At 63.4% G+C, this 18,239-nt stretch overlaps 1 protein-coding gene across 2 annotated transcripts in view; it reads right to left on the bottom strand.

Moving 5' to 3' along the window:
- Nucleotides 1-7,620, bottom strand: part of BCOR (BCL6 corepressor) — a 76,468-nt gene extending 68,848 nt beyond the window's left edge. Inside the window, exon 1 of one of the 2 annotated variants that reach the window (XM_084870099.1) lies at nucleotides 7,492-7,620. The gene's annotated coding sequence lies outside the window, so the exon portion shown is untranslated. Of the gene's footprint in view, nucleotides 1-7,468 lie in introns of both variants that reach the window. The other variant, XM_084870101.1, reaches the window with a different exon arrangement.
- Nucleotides 7,621-18,239: the final 10,619 nt, after the last annotated feature.

Here is an 18,239-nt window from a genome sequence, read left to right on the forward strand (position 1 = left end):
CCCTTCCCGTGTGACCCTGGACTCAGACCTGAGCCTGGCTTTTGTGAGCCTGGCTCTGTCTTTAAAGTAAATATAGCCCGGCCAGCGTGGCTCAGTGGTTGAGCGTCGACCTATGAACCAGGAGGTCACAGTTTGATTCCGGTCAAGGGCACAGGCCCAGGTTGCGGGCTCTATCCTCAGTAGGGGGCGTGCAGGAGGCAGCTGATCGATGATTCTCTCTCATCACTGATGTTTCTCTCTCTCTCTCCCTCTCCTTTCTTCTCTGAAATCAGTAAAAATATATTTAAAAAAATAAAGTAGCCCTAGTTGGTATGGCTCAGTGGATAGAGCGCCAGCCTGTGGACCAGAGTCCCAGGTTCGATTCCGGTCAAGGGCACGTACCTCGGTTACAGGCTCCCCCCCCCCCCCCCCCCGCCCCGGCCTGGGCCCTGGTCAGGGCTCATGCAGGAGGCCACCCATCGCTGTGTTTCCCTCACATCATATTTCTGTCTTCCCTCTCTCTCTCCCACTCTCCCTAAAAATCAATGGGGAAAATAGCCTCAGGCGAGGACTAACAAAAAAATAAAAAGAAAGTAAATGCTAGTTCTTTTTCTCCAACATGTTCTGTCAGCAGGGCAGCAAACTAGCCAGGCTGCAAATGGGAAGGAAAAACCCACTTTCTCTCCAAATGTCTTTTTAATAAGCATGGCTGGAGACTCTCCGCGAGGACGGCAACTGTCCCCAGGATGTCCCCATCACTTAGATGCCACTGGGCAGAGCGGAGCGGAGCCCCTTCCCGTTTCCTTGGGCCTCCGGGGATGCGTGAACTCGGGGCCAAACGAGTCACGCGCAGCCACGCAAGCAAAGGTGATTCCGAATGCACTGACGTCTCCCGGTGCCTGTGAAGCGCCTTCCATATGCCAGGCGTATTGGAAGTGCTTCCTGTCCATCACCTAATTTAACGGCCCCAACGCCCAGGAAGCTGTTCTATTATTACCCCCATTTTACAGACGGGCAAAGCGAGGCTCCTGAAGTCACTGCCTGAGGCCCCACCAGCACCCACAGCGCCGTCTCTGCTGTTGAACCCACAGCTCCGGCAAATGCCCACTGTGAGCTAGGCACACCGGAGGGTGCTGGGCTGGGCGGGGAGAGGGTGAACATCTAAGGTAACCATGAGGGCCAAGTATTCCTAAGTCATATATTAAGATAAAGGTGAATTAATTCAGACCTCTGCCAGGTTTTGAATGCTTGCCAAGGGGAGCTATTTTGAAAGCCGGCCTTTGTATATTGGTGCTCACTGTACCATCCTTTCAATTTTTCTGTGGGTTTGAGATTTTTCAAAATAAAATAAAAATCTTTTTTTTTTTTTTTTTTAAATCCTCACCCCAGGATGTGTTTATTGATTTTAGAGAGGAAGTGGGAAGAAGGAGGGAGGGAGAAACATCGATTGGTTGCCTCCAAAGGCACCCTGACCGGAGATCGAACCCACAACCTCTTTGGTGCATGGGACTGTGCTCCAACCACTGAGCAACCCAGCCAGGGCTCAAATAGAAGTCTTCTGAAGAGTGAGTCCTAATAGATGATCTTGGGTGACTGAGGGAGGGAAGTCGCTTACTGTGCCCGTGCAGGGGTGACCCATAACAAGTACCACTAATGTGCCGCCGTGTGGGCGGAACCCCAGGAAAGAGAGCAGACTTCCCAGGCCCCAGGCCCCCGTTCAGCAGGCGGGCGCTGGAGTCTGCGGGAGTCTGGTCACCCAGCTGGAAGGGGACGTGGGCACAAACACCGTCCGCCCTTCGGTTTGCAAGCACGTGCCTGAGGAGGAACAGCGAGGGCGGCCGCCTCCCCTGGCTCCAGCCACGTGGGGCTTCTCTTTCCACAAGCCCATCCATTCTCTAAGGAGGGGCCTGGGGTCTCCGCAAGGCCCCCCCGCCAACAGCCGAAAGTACAGTGGCCAACAGTCAAGGGCACTGGATGGGGTGTTTGTTCAACGATTGAGCCACGAAGGGCCACGCGGCCTGGCGCTCTCCCCCTGGATGCGTGGGTACCTCTCAGGCCCTGGATGTTGCCCTTACGAGGCGGCAATGCTTCCAAGCCTTGGCACACGCACAAGTGATGGTATCTTATGGCACACCATGGCGAACAGCGACCAGGGTTCAGACTGCACAGCACGGTTGCTCAAGGCCTGAAGCTACCAGCCAGGGGACGTGAGCCACCCTCAGACCCACCAGGCCACCCTGAGGAGCTGACCAACTGGCAAGCCACTCACTCCTTTTTTTAACATATTCGTATGATTTCAGAGAGGAAGAGAGAGGGAGAGAGAGAAACATCAATGATGAGAATCATGGATCGGCTGCATCCTGCACACACCCCTCTGGGGATCAAACCTGGGCACGTGCCCTTGATCAAAATAGAAACCGGGACCCTTCAGTCCACAGGCCGATGCTCTAGCCACTGAGCCACACCAGCCAGGGCAAGCCACTCTTAGGAGCATTGGGTTAAGGGACTGCAGAGGCCAATCTGGCTCTGGAACTAGCAACTGGAATGGAGAGGACGGGCTAAAGGGCAGCTTGGCTCCCTGGGGCCTGGCTGGGTGTGAGGGTATGCCCAGGTCCGGGGGGCCACTCGGCCTGAGTGGTGGGCTGGCTCGGGCGCCCTGCCAGCTCGGCTGGCCCTCGGCCAGGAAGTCTGACTGAACGCGGGCCAGCCCTGTTGGCCCACAGACTCTGTAAGCTGAACTGCTCGGCACTCCTTGGCCTCTTTGTTTTCACTTCCCCGCAGCTCGCCCTTCGTGTGCAGGAATGTGCTTTGAAGGCTCCAGCGTGTTTCCCTCCGCTTAGGGGACCCCGAGCAGGGGCTGGGCCCGCGCCAGATGGCTGCAGGGAGGGCACCTGTGATCACACCGCGGCTCCCCACGGGCAGGTGGAATCTGGGGGCACAGAGCGGGGAGCGCCAGGGAGCTGGTCTCGGTGCTGAGCCTGGGAGGATAGGTTTGTTTGGCCGAGGGAGGCAGCGTTCCCTCGCCGGCTGCCCCAGGGAGCCCGCGTTTGTGGGGAGCTTCGGGGAGAAGCTGCGCTCTGCTTTGTCCAGGCCTCAGACACACTGATGAGCGCCTGGCCGACGAGCTGCCTCTTCCATTCGCATCGGATCGTTTCCCCGGGGCCTTGGGAGCAGCTGGGCCTCCGAGGAGGCAGTGCGGGGGGCCCTGGCCCACATGGCCTCGTGCACCTCCAGCCTTGGGAGAGCAGGCTGCACACCTAGCCTGTGTGGCCTAGTGGCTGAGCATCGACCTATGAACCAGGAAGTCAAGGCACAGGCCCAGGTTGTGGGCTCCATCTCCAGTGTATGGCGTGCAGGAGGCAGCCGCTCAGTGATTCTCTCTCCTCACTGATGCATCTCTCTCCCTTCTTCCCTGAAATCAATAAAAAATATATTTTAAAAAAATGCAAAATCCCCCCCTGCAAGTGGTGGGCGCCCTTCCCTCTCCAGCCCCGTGCCCCCATCCTCATGCCCTGTCACCAGGCCCAGAAGGACCGAGGCTCCCCTCTTCAGCCCTCAGAGGACGCACAGCACTGGGGCCTCTAGGCCCAGCTCTGCAGTGACCAAGAGCAGCTGGATTTCTCTCTCACCAAGCTTGCTTGTCTCCTCTGATCCAGTACCCAAAGCGGGGAGCTCTGGGTTCTGGTCTCACTCTTACCACCACGTGGCACCGTGAGCGAAGTATTCTCACCCTCTGCACCCATTTTCTTAGCTGTGCAAAGTGGGGGCCCGACAGCCAGTCTGCGAGACCTCCGCCCCCTCCTGTTCGCCGGCTGTCACCTTCTACTCAGGGCAGCCCAGGCCAGGCCTGATGGGGTCCCTGACCCTCAGCGGAGCCAAGCCCCCTGCTTCTCCACGGTCTGCTTAGCTTCCCAACACACACCTGGGCCTTGAGCGCCCCCGCCTCTGCTCCCTCTGTTTTCACAGCCATTCAGACAGCTCCAGACCCCGCGTGACGGGGCCGTGGCCCATGAGCAATGACTCCAATGCCACAAAGGCGCCCGGGTCATTTTTCTGCGCCAGCATTGTCTGCTCGGAGCTCCAGGGCCTCCCTCCTGCTTGGTGGTGGCACAGGCCCTGTTTGGTTAAGTGTGGGCCCCGGACTGCCCCCTAATTTCCCTCTCTCCCGGATTTCAGCCCCGGAGTTAACCGCACTCCCGGCTCTGCCGAGGGGAAGCAGAAAGTGCCATCCAAAGGCCCTGCCTCTCTCTCAGAAGAGCCACTTTCCCTGCCCAGGTAATGACCGCCTTTCCCCGCAGCTGCCTCGCAGCCTCCTGCACTTAGTGCCATCGCCCTGGATAGAGTTTAATTAGGCACCAGCGCACCCAGGGGCAAGACGCAGGACCCCTCCCGGGCTGAGCCAATGGGCCCGGCCCGCGCAGGAGCCCGCAGCCAGCCTCCCCGGGCCGGTAAGTGATGGGCTGCCAGCAGGTAGGGGAGGTTGTCCATTCCCAGCTAATGATCGCCTTAGGCGCCAAGTGATGGGAAATCCAGGCGGGCTGGCGAGCTACAGGGCGCAGCCAGGGACAATTGTATGGACCAGTTTAACGCGGCTGGGGGAGGGCTGGCAGAAGGAATGCCGTGTGTGTGTGTGTGTGTGTGTGTGTGTGTGTGTGTGTGTACACACTTCCTGGTCTCTCTTCTCTCCCCTCCCTGCCGCCTCGCCCTCGTTTTTGCTCTTGCTTTCAGGTTTCTCTTCTGTTTTGAGCCCACGCAAGTTGAAATTAGAAAGGTCTTTGCATTCATCTATTTGTTTTTAATAAAGACAGTATTTTTGAAGCAATTGAGTGTTCAACTACACACCAAGCCAACTAAATGCGTTCGGGGGAAATGAAAAGTCAGTTTACAAGAAACATATAATTAGCACGTTCTTTGACTTTCCCTAAGCCTTTGTCTGGCTGGGGACAAGACAGAGGCACCATAATCAACTTTAATAAAATGAAAGACGGTGTCGAGGCAAAGGGGGAAGGGAAAAGTTTGGAGTGGGAAACGGGCCTCCAGAGGGCATTCTCAAGTTCGAATAAATCCGTCTGAAAAGGAACCTTTTGTTGCCTTATTCCTCGTCAACAGCCATTTTCTCCTTCCAACTACAAAGGCTTCCGAAGGCTCGTTTGTCCTGTACCTGTTAACAAGGCCTGAAGCTGAGCGGGCGGGGGAGGGGAGGGGGCCGCACCAGCGGGATGCTGGAGAGTTTCCGGAGGCTGCTTCGGCCAGGCTAATGGAAATTACTATCGCATGGCACGGGAGTCCTCACGTGGCCTGCCTTCCAACCAACTGCTCCCCCTCCTCGCCCCTCGGAGAAAGTGAAATAAGACATTAGACTTTCAATAATCTCATACGGTGATGATCAATCAAAACCCAGAGGAGAAGGCCAATTTATAGAAATTGTATCTGCTTCGCTGGGCGGCTGGAACCGGAGCCGAAGAGAACATGGTGCTCACCTCTGATGTGTGAAGTTGCCCCCCAAACACACCACAGACGCCCCAAAAGGTGGCCTGCGCACACGGGGGCTTCTCTGGGGAAGAGGTGCGCCCGAGGCCTGTGTCAGGCCGGGCACCGTGGGGACCCGCCTGGCCAGAGGCGCGCACACACATGTTTAGGCCACATCAAAACTATTTATTTTTATTATCCTTCGGCTATTTTAAGTTGGTCTTTCCATCTTTCTTGTTTGTTTTATCACCAATTAAGTTTATTTACTGAATTAACTTTTAATGGATCCTCTACTTTGTTCTGCGGAGTTGGCTTCTAGCATTCGGGCCTTTGTGAGCAGTCTCACACACACACCCCCGTCCCACTCCCGGAGGTGGAGGTGGAGGGCTCGGCCTCGGTTAACTCCTTGCCTGCCGGTGTCTTTTCTCTGCAGCTACTAATCACCTCCTTTTGATCATTGCCAAGTTCTCAGGCTGAAGGAAGGAGAAAGGACCTCTTGACCATTCTGGCTGGCTTTCCACATGAGCCTGAAAATGTCGACAAATTTGAAACATCTGCCGGGTTGCTTTGGTCTGATTGCTAAAATATGCCGACCTCCAGCCCCCTCCCCCCGCCCCTTTTAATCTGTTTCATATTCACAAATTAAGCATTTAGTCTGGGTAATAAATCAGAGCGGTTTACGAGACTCACACGACACAAACAAGCGAGCAGGGCGCAGCACAGCCTCCGGAGCGGAGTGCGCGGCGCGGCCAGGGGTCTGAGGCTCCCCGCGCTCCAGCGCGGCGGCCGCCCCGACCCGCCGCCGCACCCTCTGTGGCCCGTCCCCGTGCCGCCGAGCGGAGGGTGCAGGGGAGCGGCCGGCCCGGACCCCCCCCCTTCCGCGCGAACGCGCCGCGGCGCCCGGCCCGCCCCAGCTCCAGGCAACTCGGCGCCCCCGCCCGCCCGGGAGGGGCTGCTGGCAGAGGAGCCGGCCTCGCCCGCACACACCCAGTGATGGGCCCATTAAGCCTCTCCCAGCCAGGCTGGTCCCCCTCCCCCACCGCTGCCATCCGGCTGGGCTGGGCCCTACACATCTCAGGCCCGGACCGGCCAGAGAAGCAACGACTCCCCTCCACGTCCACGTGTGACCTCCGCTAAGCGAGGCACCAGCCCGCGCCCCCTTCCCCCCCATCTCTCCGCGCCGCCTCCTCCCAGGTTTCGGTCCCGACAGCCACAAAGCTACTTTCAGATTCAAAGGGGGGGGGGGAGGCTCTCCTTCATAGTGGATCGAGGCGTCAGAGAGGCATGGGGAGGGGAGTAAAGGCACAAACAGGGCCGAGCCCCCCCCCCCCCCGCGCTGCAACCCACCCCGGCTCCAGCGACCACCCAGCTCAGGGCTTCAGCCGGTGCGTCTTCCGCCCTCCCCCGAGAAGCGGGCCTGGACCAGGGGTGCGGGGCAGTCCCCGCCTCGGACCTTGGGGGACACGAAGGGAAGAGTGGCTCCAGGTCGCCCGGTCTGGGTCCCCGACCCCTGCCAAGCTCAAGTTCCCTCCCGCCTGGCATCCCCGCTGCCACGGCGGGACTAGGCGGCAGGCGGAGGGCGGGAAACCGGGGAGACGGAACGTGCAGCCCACCCGGGACGGGGAGGAGGGAGACACAGGAGCAATCCCCCACCTCGCAGCACAGAGCATATATCGCCCTTCCTCTCCTCCCTGCACACAATCCGACTGCGAAAGCCATTACCGCCGGCGCGCGAGAGACTTTTTAAATATTTACAGCCCGCTCTCCGCACGGTAGCCTGATCCATCTTGTGGGCGCGGAGGCGGGGAGCGGGGCTCCGCTCCGGGAGGTGAGGAGCCGGGGAGGGGGGCGCCAGCGGCTTCCCCCCGCGCCCCGGCTCCTCCGGGAGCTCCCCACCCCGTCCCTTCCAGGCGGGGCGAGGGCGGGGGGGGCGGCGCGCAGTCCCCCCGGGCCCCGCCGGGGCCTGAGCATGGGGGGGGGCTTCCGGGGGGGGGCGGGAGGCTGATTTAAAGGTTCTCACCGGGAAGCGAGCGAGGCACAGACCTGAGAGCCGCCGCGCGGTGAAATCCGAGGAGCTCTCCGGGCGAGGAGGGGCTGTCAGGGGCCATTTATCTCTCGCCAGAGTGGAGGCTCGGCTCCCACACCGCCCGCGAGTAACAATGGCAGCGATCAGCAGCTCTGCACGCGCTCCAGCGCATGAATGGATTGCGGAAGATGCCTGCGCTCCGCTCCCGGCTCCCGGAGCGCCCCCTCCCCCGCCCCCGCCCCCCCCCCCCCCCGCCCGCGCGCGCGCCCGGGGCCTCCGGCGCTCGCCAGCCCGGTCCCCCCGCGGCGGCCACTCTCACCCCACCCTGCTGCGGTGGCCGGGCCTCCGCACCTCGCCGCCGGGGGCTCTGGGGGCTAAAAGTTGACACAAGCCTTCGCGACAGGGACACCCCCGCCAGCCCCCTCCCCCTGTGCTCTCCTCGCGGCAAGTTTGCTCTCAGGGCGTTGGACGGGTTTTCGCCTCCAAGGCTGGCCTCGTGCAGGCCCGGAGCGAGAGGGCAGGCCGAGGGTGTGCCCCCTGCCCTGCGGCCTGGGGTGTCCGAGGGCCCCGGCTGGTGCCCTGCCCCAGCGCCCTGGCCCAGCGCTCCCTGCTCGTCCCCCCAGGGCCGCTGCGATGGGCGCACACGCTCGGACCCCCACCCGGGCTCCCACGTCCGGCCAACGTGCAGGGCAGCGGCGGACCTCGCGCTCCAATGCGTCTGGGCGGCTTACAGCCCCAGAACGGAGGTCAGAGGCCGCCACCGACGGTGCGGGTCGGCCGCAAACGTGTTTCCTCTCAACTGTGCGGCACAGGTCTCCTCGGCCCTCCGGCTGCTGCCCAGGGCTGGGGGCGGCAGGGGATGCTCAGCCCTCCTGGGCTTGCTTTGGTGGAGCCAAACCAGCACCTGGAGGTCACCGAGCTCCAGATGCGTCAGCCTGGGGGGTGGGGGCGGGAGGCTCAGGGGGTGGCACTGGCGGAGTGCGGTGGAGGGAAGGTGGCCACCCGGGCGCAGAGCGGCAGCCCAAACGCGGAGACGCACTCGGGGAGAAGAGCAGGACCCGCCGCCCCGGAGCCCGGGGCGGACAGCTCCGAGGCTGGCAGCGAGACAAAGCGGGAGGGGAGCGCCGGGCGGCTCCGCCACAGCCCCGGAAACCGGGCAGCGGCAGACGCCCGCCGCGGAGGCGTGTGCGGCCAGGCCCGCCGGGCACACCCGGGGTGCGCGTCCAGGGACCCCCGCCTCCCCGTGGGCCTGCCGCCCCAGCTGGTCTCTGTTGGGCCTGGGCCGGCTTGGCATGGAAGACCAGCAGATGGCGGGGTCCCCTGGGTAATCTTAACTGATAGGGACCCGTCTGCTCTCAGCCCCTCCCGGAACCTCGGACAAAGATAGCGGGGTTGGAGGCCTGGGGACAGCTCAGGTCTCCGACCCGGGGGCCTTAAGCTACTGCTTATCTGACCTGGGGGTTCTGGAGAGCCGCCACCCCGCACCGAATTGACATTCGGGCTTCACAATAGCAAGACCCTGACGGCGCGGCCCACGCCCCGGCTTTTTACAACAATCGGCCATCCAGACTGGACTTCCCGAAGCGAGGAACAATGTCCTGTGGGAAGAGGCCTCCAGCCTCGGGGTCTCCGCGGCTCTCCCCCACTGCCCGCACAATCAAAGGTCCCAGCAGCAGCCGCCCCCACCCCACCCCACCCCATCAGCACCCCCCCCCTGCCCGCCCCCAGCTCCGCAGCCCCTGGCAGCCGCGATGCAGCCGCCTCTCAAATGAAGCCTAGCGCGTTCCCAGGCTGTTGCCTTTGCGCACACTCGCTGCACCCACCCCCATCACTCTCTCTGTCTCTCTCTCCTCGCCCTTCCTGTTTCCCTGCTGGGCGTCCTCAAACCTACTGCTAGGCTCAGCGCAGAGTCGGGGCAGAGTGGGGGCCTTGGGAGAGGAAGCGAAGGTGGCCCAGGAAGAGGAGAGGGCCCGGAATGGAGGAGGGAGCCAGCGCCCGGCGGGAGAGGCCTCGGAGACTGTGCGGGGAGGGGATGCAGCGGGAGAGCCAGCACTAATCCCTCCGCCTGCCGGCGCGGCCTGAGAGTTTACAAAAGCCTGTTCCCTGAACATCGTCTCGTTTGCACCAGCCTGGCCAGTGGGCCAGGAGGGAGGTGGAGCAGACAGCATCACACCCCCACTGGCAGTGGGGAGAGATGGGCCTCGGGAGGTGGCGAGACGTCTGTGCAGAGTGAGCAGAGCTGAGTGTTGGAGGAGGCCCGAGGCCTTGGCTTTCTTGTCCCCAAGTTCACTTTCCTGTTCAATAATTGTGTGTGTGTGTGTGTGTGTGTGTGTGTGTGTGTGTGTAGGGAAAGGGGATGGCCAGACAGGAATGAACAGTCCAGTTAGGGAAGTCCAGGAAGGAAGGACACAGACAGCCCCACGCCTCTTCCTCTCCTCAGGTCTCACAGGACAGCCCTGGCAGTGGCCGTTCCAGAGGGCTCGGCCCGCCCCACCCCCACCCCTTGCCGGTCTGCTCAGCCCTCCTCGCGGCCTACCTTCCCGCCCCCAGCCTCGGCTGCAGGATGCCTCGCATCCAACTGTGGTTTCCGGGCAATAAAACAACTATTAAAGCATCAGGCACGGCTGGTGATTTGCCTCCCATCCTCTCGTGCATGGATCCAATATTTAATACCCAATATCCAATAGGATGGGAAGAATCAATAGCTGAGGGCCCTTGGGGAGGTGGCACAGTGCGAGCCGCTTCAGGGACACAAGCAGCTCCTCTGACAGGGACGGCCAGTTGAGCCGAGCTGAGCCCGGCCGGGGGAAGTGAGGAGCAGTGGATGCCTCTCAGCTTCCGGATCTGCTGCACTGCGCCTGCTCCTCAGCCCAGCTAGAGGGAGGCCGAAGGAATGCTGGGTCCCAGGCTGTGCTAGTGGGGAGAGTGGGAGGGGAGGGTTCGTTTCCCAGCAAACCAGGTGGACGGAGCCGCCTTTTTGTTGCTGTTTGCACTTTGGGTTGGGTTTGGGTCTGAGCCCTGCAGGTGAACTCTCAGCTCGGCCCACCAGGATGGCTCCTCAAGACAGCCACCAGCTTAGGTCCCGTCAGGAGGTCCTGGCCAACCTCTCAGCCAGCTGGAACAGGAATGCTGATGGCTCGGAGGATTCTGTGCTCCGTGAAAGAGGTGCCAATGCCTGATTCCAGGCTCAGAGGGGCCGGGACTTCCGGGGCACCACCAGCCTTTAAGACAGAAACCTCAGGCCATGTGACCCCCAGGGCTGGTGATGGCCGGTGCTGACAGAGGGAAGGGGCCGTCTTCACTCCCAGGAGGAGGCTGGGACATGGAAGCACTCCTGCTCCGGAGTGAGAACCCAGAGTGGCTGTTAAAGAGCCAGGAGAAGAGCAAGCTCCCGGGACACGATTCTCTTCTCAGGCCTGAAGAGGAACACGAGTCACACTCTTCAGCAAAACACAGAAACCAGGTTCTCACAGGCTGGTGGGTAGTGGGGAAAAAGAATAAACATCTTTGAGCACATTCACCTTTTCCACTACAGAAAGAGAAGAGAAACTAATAGTGGGAAACACATGTCGGTTATCTGATTGCAAAGGGCTAGGGGCTTTTTGATACTAAAGAACCAAGCGGCCCTAGCCAGTGGATAGAGCGTCAGCCTGGGGACTGAAAGGCCCCAGGTTCGAATCTGGTCAAGGACACAGGCCTGGGTTGTGGGCTCGATCCCCAGTGTGGGGTGTGCAGGAGGCAGCCGATCCATGATTCTCTCTCATCATGGATGTTTCTCTGTTTCTCTCTCTCTCTCTCTCTCTCTCTCTCTCTCTCTCCCTTCCTCTCTAAAATCAATAAAAAATACATTTAAAAGAAAAAAGAACCAAGTGAACTTGGCCTATGGAAGTACCATTCTAGACACCAAGTTAGAGTATTAACCTTACAGATCCCCTTTTATCACAGCTTCACTCGCACATGGACTGAGCTGGAGGTCTTGCGGTTAGTGAAGAGATTCAAAAGACACGTCCGGACCCCCAGTGGTGCCGTGGGTGAAGTTGAGAGGGAAGGGAAGGGGCATTGGAAAGTGACAGGAAGGAGCTAGTGGCCTCAGCTCCTGGTTCCCTAGCAGCACAGTTGTCAGAGGAGCATCCGAGGAGGGGAACAGGAAAAGGTGACCCCAGCCCGTGAGCATGGCTGCGTTTCCCGGGCTGGGGGGCAGCTACTTTTACCACACCAGGCGCCGGGCCTGTGAAACCACCAGCGGAAGTTCTCCTCAGAGGAAAGGACATCGGAAGATGGCTGCTGGTTAGAGAGCAACGGCAGCTGCCATTAGCAACGCCTTCTGGAGTCCTTCAGCGCTCCCAGCCCGCTCCCTTCCCACCTTGACCGGGGGCCAGGCTCTGGGCCTCCTGCGGACCCGCGGTGACCTGACAGTTAGCACCTGGTGGGCCATGTGGCTCGGGTATGAGTCTTCTGGCCAGGGGAGAAAAGAAGCTCAGATGGGGGCACCCAGGGCCCAGGAGGGCCTCCTGGTACAGCTTAGAGCTGACCCAGCTTGGGGGGGGGGGTGTGCACCTCCAGAACCCACTGTGGCCCACGCATCCCCCCTGGACCCACCGGGCACTTCAAACCTCGAGGGAAAGTGGCCTTCTCCTGTTTGGGTGTGCCAGGCCCAAGCAGGAAGGCCGCACACAGTAAGCCCCAAGTGCCAGTGGGAAGAGGCCAGAGCAGCAGAGGAGGTACCTTTGTGCCCATATTCTTAACGTTTCCTGGAACGAACTGGAGTTGAGAGTGGAGTTATTCTCCAAGCCTGGCGGGGACTCATTCCCTCCTGATGCCAGACAGCGGGGAACGTATCCCTGCTCCCTGCAAGAGGGTGGCCTGGACGGCATCCCCACGGGATTGCTTTCACCAAACAAGGAGCCCCAGCTTCCGGCGCAAAACCTCACAGCTGCCAGACTCTCCCTCCCACCCCACACCCCCCAGAACTGCTGGGGTGAACACCGGGCCTGAGGCCAGGGTCAGTGGAGGGACGGTCCCCACCACCAACAAGTTGCCAGCCCAGATAACAGCTGCGGGAGGGGGAGGGGAGCCCAGGCAGCCACGACCGAACGGTTGCGAGCTAGAAAATTCAACCAGAGGCTGCCGCACCGGCGGCGGAGGCTCCAATTAGCGAGCCAACTGGGAAGGGAGAGCGCGGCGGCGGCCCCGCGGATCGTGCCCGGAGCGAGCAGGCGGCGGCGGCGCAGGGCCTCGGAGCAGCCCGGGCGGCCCGCAGCGCCCCTCCCGCGGGCCCTCGGAGCGCGCCTGGTGTTTACACACTGTCCTTCCGACACGGGATCAAGTTTCAGGCCGCGCCGGAGGCGCCGGGGGCCGGCCGCAGGCCCGGGAGGGGGAGCTGGAGCGGGATCTGAGCCGCGCGGCGCGGAGGTGCAGGCCCCGCGCGGGTGGGCACCGCTCGTGCAGTGGGCTGGGGGGGGGTAGTGGGGGGCAGCCCATCAGGGGGGTGAGCAGGGTCAGGTTGGGCTGCGAGGCGCGATGGGGGGGGGGGGGAGAGGGGGGAAGCATCCCTCGAGTCTCAAGAACACGGTGCTTTTGCTCGCTCGGGCCAGAGAACCTACCCCTGCGAGGGGAAGGGCTGCCCAGAGCGCCCTGTGAGCCCGGCCGCCCTCCCCCAGCGCCTTTGATATACTACCCGGTCCTGGCCCTTGTGGGGAGGGGGGCGATCTGTGGGTTGGAGGGATGCAGCAGGAGACCTCAAGTTTCCCCGCGCGCCCTGGCCCGGGCTCCGGAGGCCTCGGACCCAGCGCCGGAGCTCCCCGCCGCCGCCCGGAGCTGGGAGCGCTGTGCCCGGGCCGCTGGGCGTCGGCAGGGAGCTCCCCGCGGCACAGGCTCTGTAAACAGCTGCGTGCCGCCGCCCCGCCGGCTGAGAGCCTCACCCAAACACCATGTCGCCGCCTCTCAGCTCCGGGCCCAGGCTGGGGGGGGGGGGGGGGCGCAAGGCTTTTGTAGCTGAGCCTGGGGGCGCCCCCACCCCCAGGCCGCGGGGAGCCAGCGTTCAGAACCCGCAGGGGCGCGGGGTGCGGTGGGAGGGGAAGGAGCCAGCGCCTGCCCCCTCCCCACTGAATGTCTGCTTTGTTCCGGAAAACAAGGGAAGCATTAGGCTGCTGCCCCCGGGGAAACACAAAACTTCTTTTTGAATCTCGGGAAGGGCGGTTGACTGCGCTACGGGGCTCCCGAGACAGCGAGGAGGGGAAGCGCGGGGGGCGGACGGGCGGAGACAGGGAGGCTCCGGGAGGGGCGGGGGGGGGCGCTCAGGGTGACCGGGCGGCGGACCCGGGAACCCGACTCGGCGCGAAGGTGCCGCGCGAGTTCCAGCGAGCAGCCGCCCGGCCAAGTGGCGCCGGCCCAAGCGGGCGGCCGTGCCAGCTTCCTGCCCTGCCCAGGACCGCGGAGCAGCCGGGGACGCCGCCGCAGGCTGGCCCGGAATCTCAGGCCAGCGGGTGGGGTGGGGGTGCGAAGCCACAAGTAAACCCAGGCTAGAACTTTCCGCACCTCACCCCCACCGGCCCTGAGCGAAGGCCCAGACCCCGGGCCTGTGGCTCGTCCACTCGGGGCTTCCAGCCTTGGAGGGAGGGGGCCAGGGCTCAGGCCCCGGCGCGGAAGGAAGGTGGGGGGCAGTCTGAAGCGTCTTGGGTCTCACTGGGCGACCGCTAGTCCGATCGGGGCTCCGGGGCCAGCTGTGCCCCGAGGGGGCGAGTCAGTTCTCCATCCCTGCGGTGGGGGCGGACTGGGAGGGCTCTCCAGCGTCTCTTCTCCGACCGCCACCCCCCACTCGCCCTTCCCGCACCTAAGAAAGGGGAGGGCGCCCCACCCCTGCGGGGCGCTCCCCTCGGCCTCGGAAGCGCCGGCCGAGAGCGAGGGTTTTCCCCCTTCCCCGGGGCTCGCGGTGTCTAACTTCCTCCAAACCGCCCTCCTCGCTCCGAAAAGCCCCGAGGAGGGGAGCCGAGAGGAAGCACGCCGCTGGTGTGCGAAATGAGGACCATGTGTGCGGACGGGGCCTCCGTGCAGCCGGGGAGGGGGGGGGCCGGGGCTCGGCGGCGGCAGCCAGCGCCTCCGCCCGGCGTTGGGGACGGAGCGGCGGGAGAGGCGGTGAAGCGCCGGCGGCCTCGTGGCGGGGGGGGGGGGCGCCGTGGGGGGCGGGGGGCCCAGCCGGCTTCCTGGGCCGCAGCTGCGACCGAGGGCGCAGGAGCAGATCGTGCTCGGCGGCGGCGGCTCGGGTCCGCCGCGCTCGCAAGCTGAGAATCAACAAAGGGAGGCGGCGGGCGGGCGGGGGAGGGGCGCCGCCGAGCGCTCGCTAGCTGGCGTGGAATAATAAAAAATAATTAATAATGATAATAAGAGAAAAATCCCCGGGCTTTCATGGCTCCGGGTTTCCGTGTGGCTGCAGCGGGAAGCGCGCTGTCCTTGAGGCGGACTCTCGCCTGGGCTGCCCGCCCCTCCCCCTCCCTCGCCCCCTCCTCCCCTCCCCGAGAGCCGGGAAGAGAAAGGTCTGCAGCTGACAAATATTATCCATTCTCCCCATCGATCGCGGGGTGTACAGATGTGAGCGCTTGATGTGCCCGCGGAGCCGCGAATCCTCCCTGCTCGCTCGCTCTCGCCCCGGCTCCGCTCGCCACCCCCTCCTCCCCCTTTGTTCTCCTCCCCTTTCCCTCTCTTTAAATAGATTTCAGGGCGCTGCCTGTTGGAGAGCAGCTGGCGATCTCTCCCGACAGAAGGAGCGAGCGTAGCCCGAGGTGCCCGGTCACCAGCCTCCCCTCCCCCACCTCGCCTTCCGCGTGCAGACCCGCTCCCCACCTCCCTCCAGTTTCCAAAACACAAAACGCCCGGAACACCCACGCCCGCCGCGCTCTCGGCGCCTCGGAGCCTGTGTCGGTGTCACTTTGTGTGGAGGAGGGAGGGACCGGGGACGTGCCGGAAGAGCCGAGGGTCGGGATCCGTCCCCGGCTGCACCGGGGACGCGGCCCCGGCCACGCAGCGAGGGGACAGTTTACCATCAGCGACAGTCGGGGGGCAGCCCTTTATCCCTCCTTTGCAGATGGCAGATTAAGCCCACAGCGTCCAGCCTCAAAGGGGCCGGCCGCTCGGCGAAGGGTTAACCCGTTGGCCGGTGGTCGCGGGCACCCGCGCGCGCGCACCCGCACGCGCGTGCGCGGGCCCGGCGAGCCCTCCCGGTCCGCCCGGGTGCCCGCCGCAGCCCGCGGAGCTCCGGGAGCCGGAGGGGGTTTCGGGGGGGAGGGGCGGGGCGGGCTTAACCAGGCCGCTCGGCTGAGCGAGGCCACCTCGCCGTCTGTCACTTAAATGATTGTCCTCCGCTCCGCTCGGTGCGGTCAGCGAGGGCTGTTAACAGGCAGTTGCAATCAGTTTCCGAAAGGTCAGCCAAGGTCCTCCGGCTCTCGCAGACGGAAGGCATTACGAAACCGCTTTTGTATCTGCAGGCACTTTAGAGAGAGGCGGAGGGGCGCACCGCGGAGCTGCGAGCCCCGGAGAGGGCGGGGGCCCGGGGCGGGGGGCTCCCCTCCCTCCCCTGGCGGCGGGGAAACTACCCGGCCGGTGACCCGGGCCTCCCGGTTTCGCTGGGGAAGCAGGAAGGAAGACGGGGCGCAGGGAGCAGGCAATGAGGGAAGGAGGAATGGGAGGAAGTGGGAGAGGCGTCCTGGCTCCCGGCCCTGCCCGGCCTGCGGCCACAATGGGACCCGGACCGGGGCGGGCGGCCTCGGGTGCGGCCGGCCCCGCTCGGACTCGCGGGTCCTCCTGGCGCAGGGGAGTGGGGCGAGGGGTGCTCGGAGGCAAAGGAGAGACCCTCGCACAGCAAGCGAGTCCCCGCGCGGTGTCTGAAGACGCTGCTGCCGCCGCTAGAAGTCGTCCATCAGCAACCAGTCCAACCTGCCAGTGATAATGTGCGATCAACACCAAATCACCCCCGCCAGGCGCGATCCATCATCGGCGCGCCGCGGGCCGCGTGAGGCTGGCTCGGGGCGGGGGCGGGGGCCGCGGAGCAGGAGACGGTCGCCTATCGCACCGGGCCTGGCGTCCCCCGCTGCCCCTCCCGGAGGCCTGCACCCCGGCGTCCTTAACGCCCCAAGTTCCCCGGCTGCGGGACACAGACCCGGGGGCTCCCACTGCCGACGCGGGCCACGTAGGAGCCCGCGCGTCGCCGAGTCCCACCTACAAAGCCATCCCTTCTTCGGAACCACTCTGCCTGTCTCTCCCCCCTCCTCCGAGAAAGCCTGGCTGGCGGGAAATTAATATTTAATATCGTGAAATTGATTAAAGGGTTGGAAGCCGACGACGGGGTGGGGGGAAGGGTAGGGGCGTAATTAAAGATCTGAGAGTCATGGCCGCTCCTCCTCCGCCCCAGCCGATCGCGGCCTTTGTGAGGCCAAGGCGGGGCTGAGCCAGGCCCCAGGGTGGTGGCCCAAGGGCGGAGGTCAGGGGTGGCCAGTAACCTAAGCACCTGGGGCTGCGCAGACCGGGCCTCCCTCGCCCGCCTGTATCCCGAGGGGCCGGTGCGGGAGCTCCCAGCTGGTAGCCGGCCTGGAAGCACCCTCCCTGCCCCGAGGGCCCTTCTGGGCGCACCCACTCTGGGACTCCCAGGTCCCCAACGCGGCCTTCCTTTGGGCCCCGCTCCAAGGCCGCCTCTCCAGCCACTGACCGGGCTCTCCCAGGCCACCACACAGCCGTTCCGAGTCAGGGCCCCCCCGGGCTCTGTAACTGGGGTGTCGGAGGCTGAGGCTGAGGCTCCCGGAGCTCCCGCAGGTTCTTTTTGGTCCAGGCCCCACCCGGGCGCTCAGCTGGGGGCCGCTTAACTAGTTCAGCTGCCCTGCGGGCGGGGCCTGCGCTCCGGCGGTGGTCTCCCGGGAGTCATCACCAAACCAGTTCAGCCGGTTTAGGCTCGCTGCCCCCGGGGAGGGGGCTGGGGCTGGAGGTGGGCGCCCTTGGGCCACTGGAGCTGGTTACAGCAGGTGGGCGCTAGGTCTGCGGTAACCTATAGGCGCTGGCTGTTTAGAAACCAGCTGGTTGGCTCCAAATGGCTACTTGGAGCTTCTTCCTGTGTACCATTTATTTTTCCGTGAAGCGGCCTGTGGAAAGTACCAACAAGTGTGCAGAGGAGAGAAAACGCTAGACACACACCACCCTTGGCCTTCATCAGTTGGCGGTGAGGAGGGCCGCCAGGCTCCGCAATGCCCAGAGAGAAGGGCAGGCCCAGGGCAGGGCAGGCCCAGCCTTGGGGTTCTTGCTGCCCTTGAACAAAGCACCAAGTGCAGCCTAAACTAAACGGGGGGACAGGAGGAAGGAAGGAAGAGCTGGTCCTGAAGCAGCCTCCGGGGGCCGGAGAATCTCCTTTAGAATATCAAGCTTGGGAAGCGTTATGCAAAATGACTCCGTTTCACCAAAAACAAGCCCAAATGTTCGCGATCAACCTCCTGCCGAGCTGATAAGCAACCTGCAAACTTTGGCTGGGACCTTGAACTAGAGGGAAGTATCCGCAGTGGCTTACAAAACAAAGGCAACGGGGAGCTATTCCAGCAATTTGCCTCTCCCCCTGCCTCTGCGCTTCTACCTGCCGCAGCTGCTCCCTGGGGGCCATTCCGACCTCCCAGCCCGAGCCGCAGGCGAGATCCCACCGAAAGCCGCACGCGGCACTGCCTTTTCGGGCAGAGCGGGGAGGGCTGGGAGTGTCCTGGGAGACAGGCGGCCTGCACGGCGCACATACCGATGT

Source organism: Pipistrellus hanaki, assembly GCF_964339955.1.
Source record: "Pipistrellus hanaki genome assembly, chromosome: X".
Classification (NCBI taxonomy): Eukaryota; Metazoa; Chordata; class Mammalia; order Chiroptera; family Vespertilionidae; genus Pipistrellus; species Pipistrellus hanaki.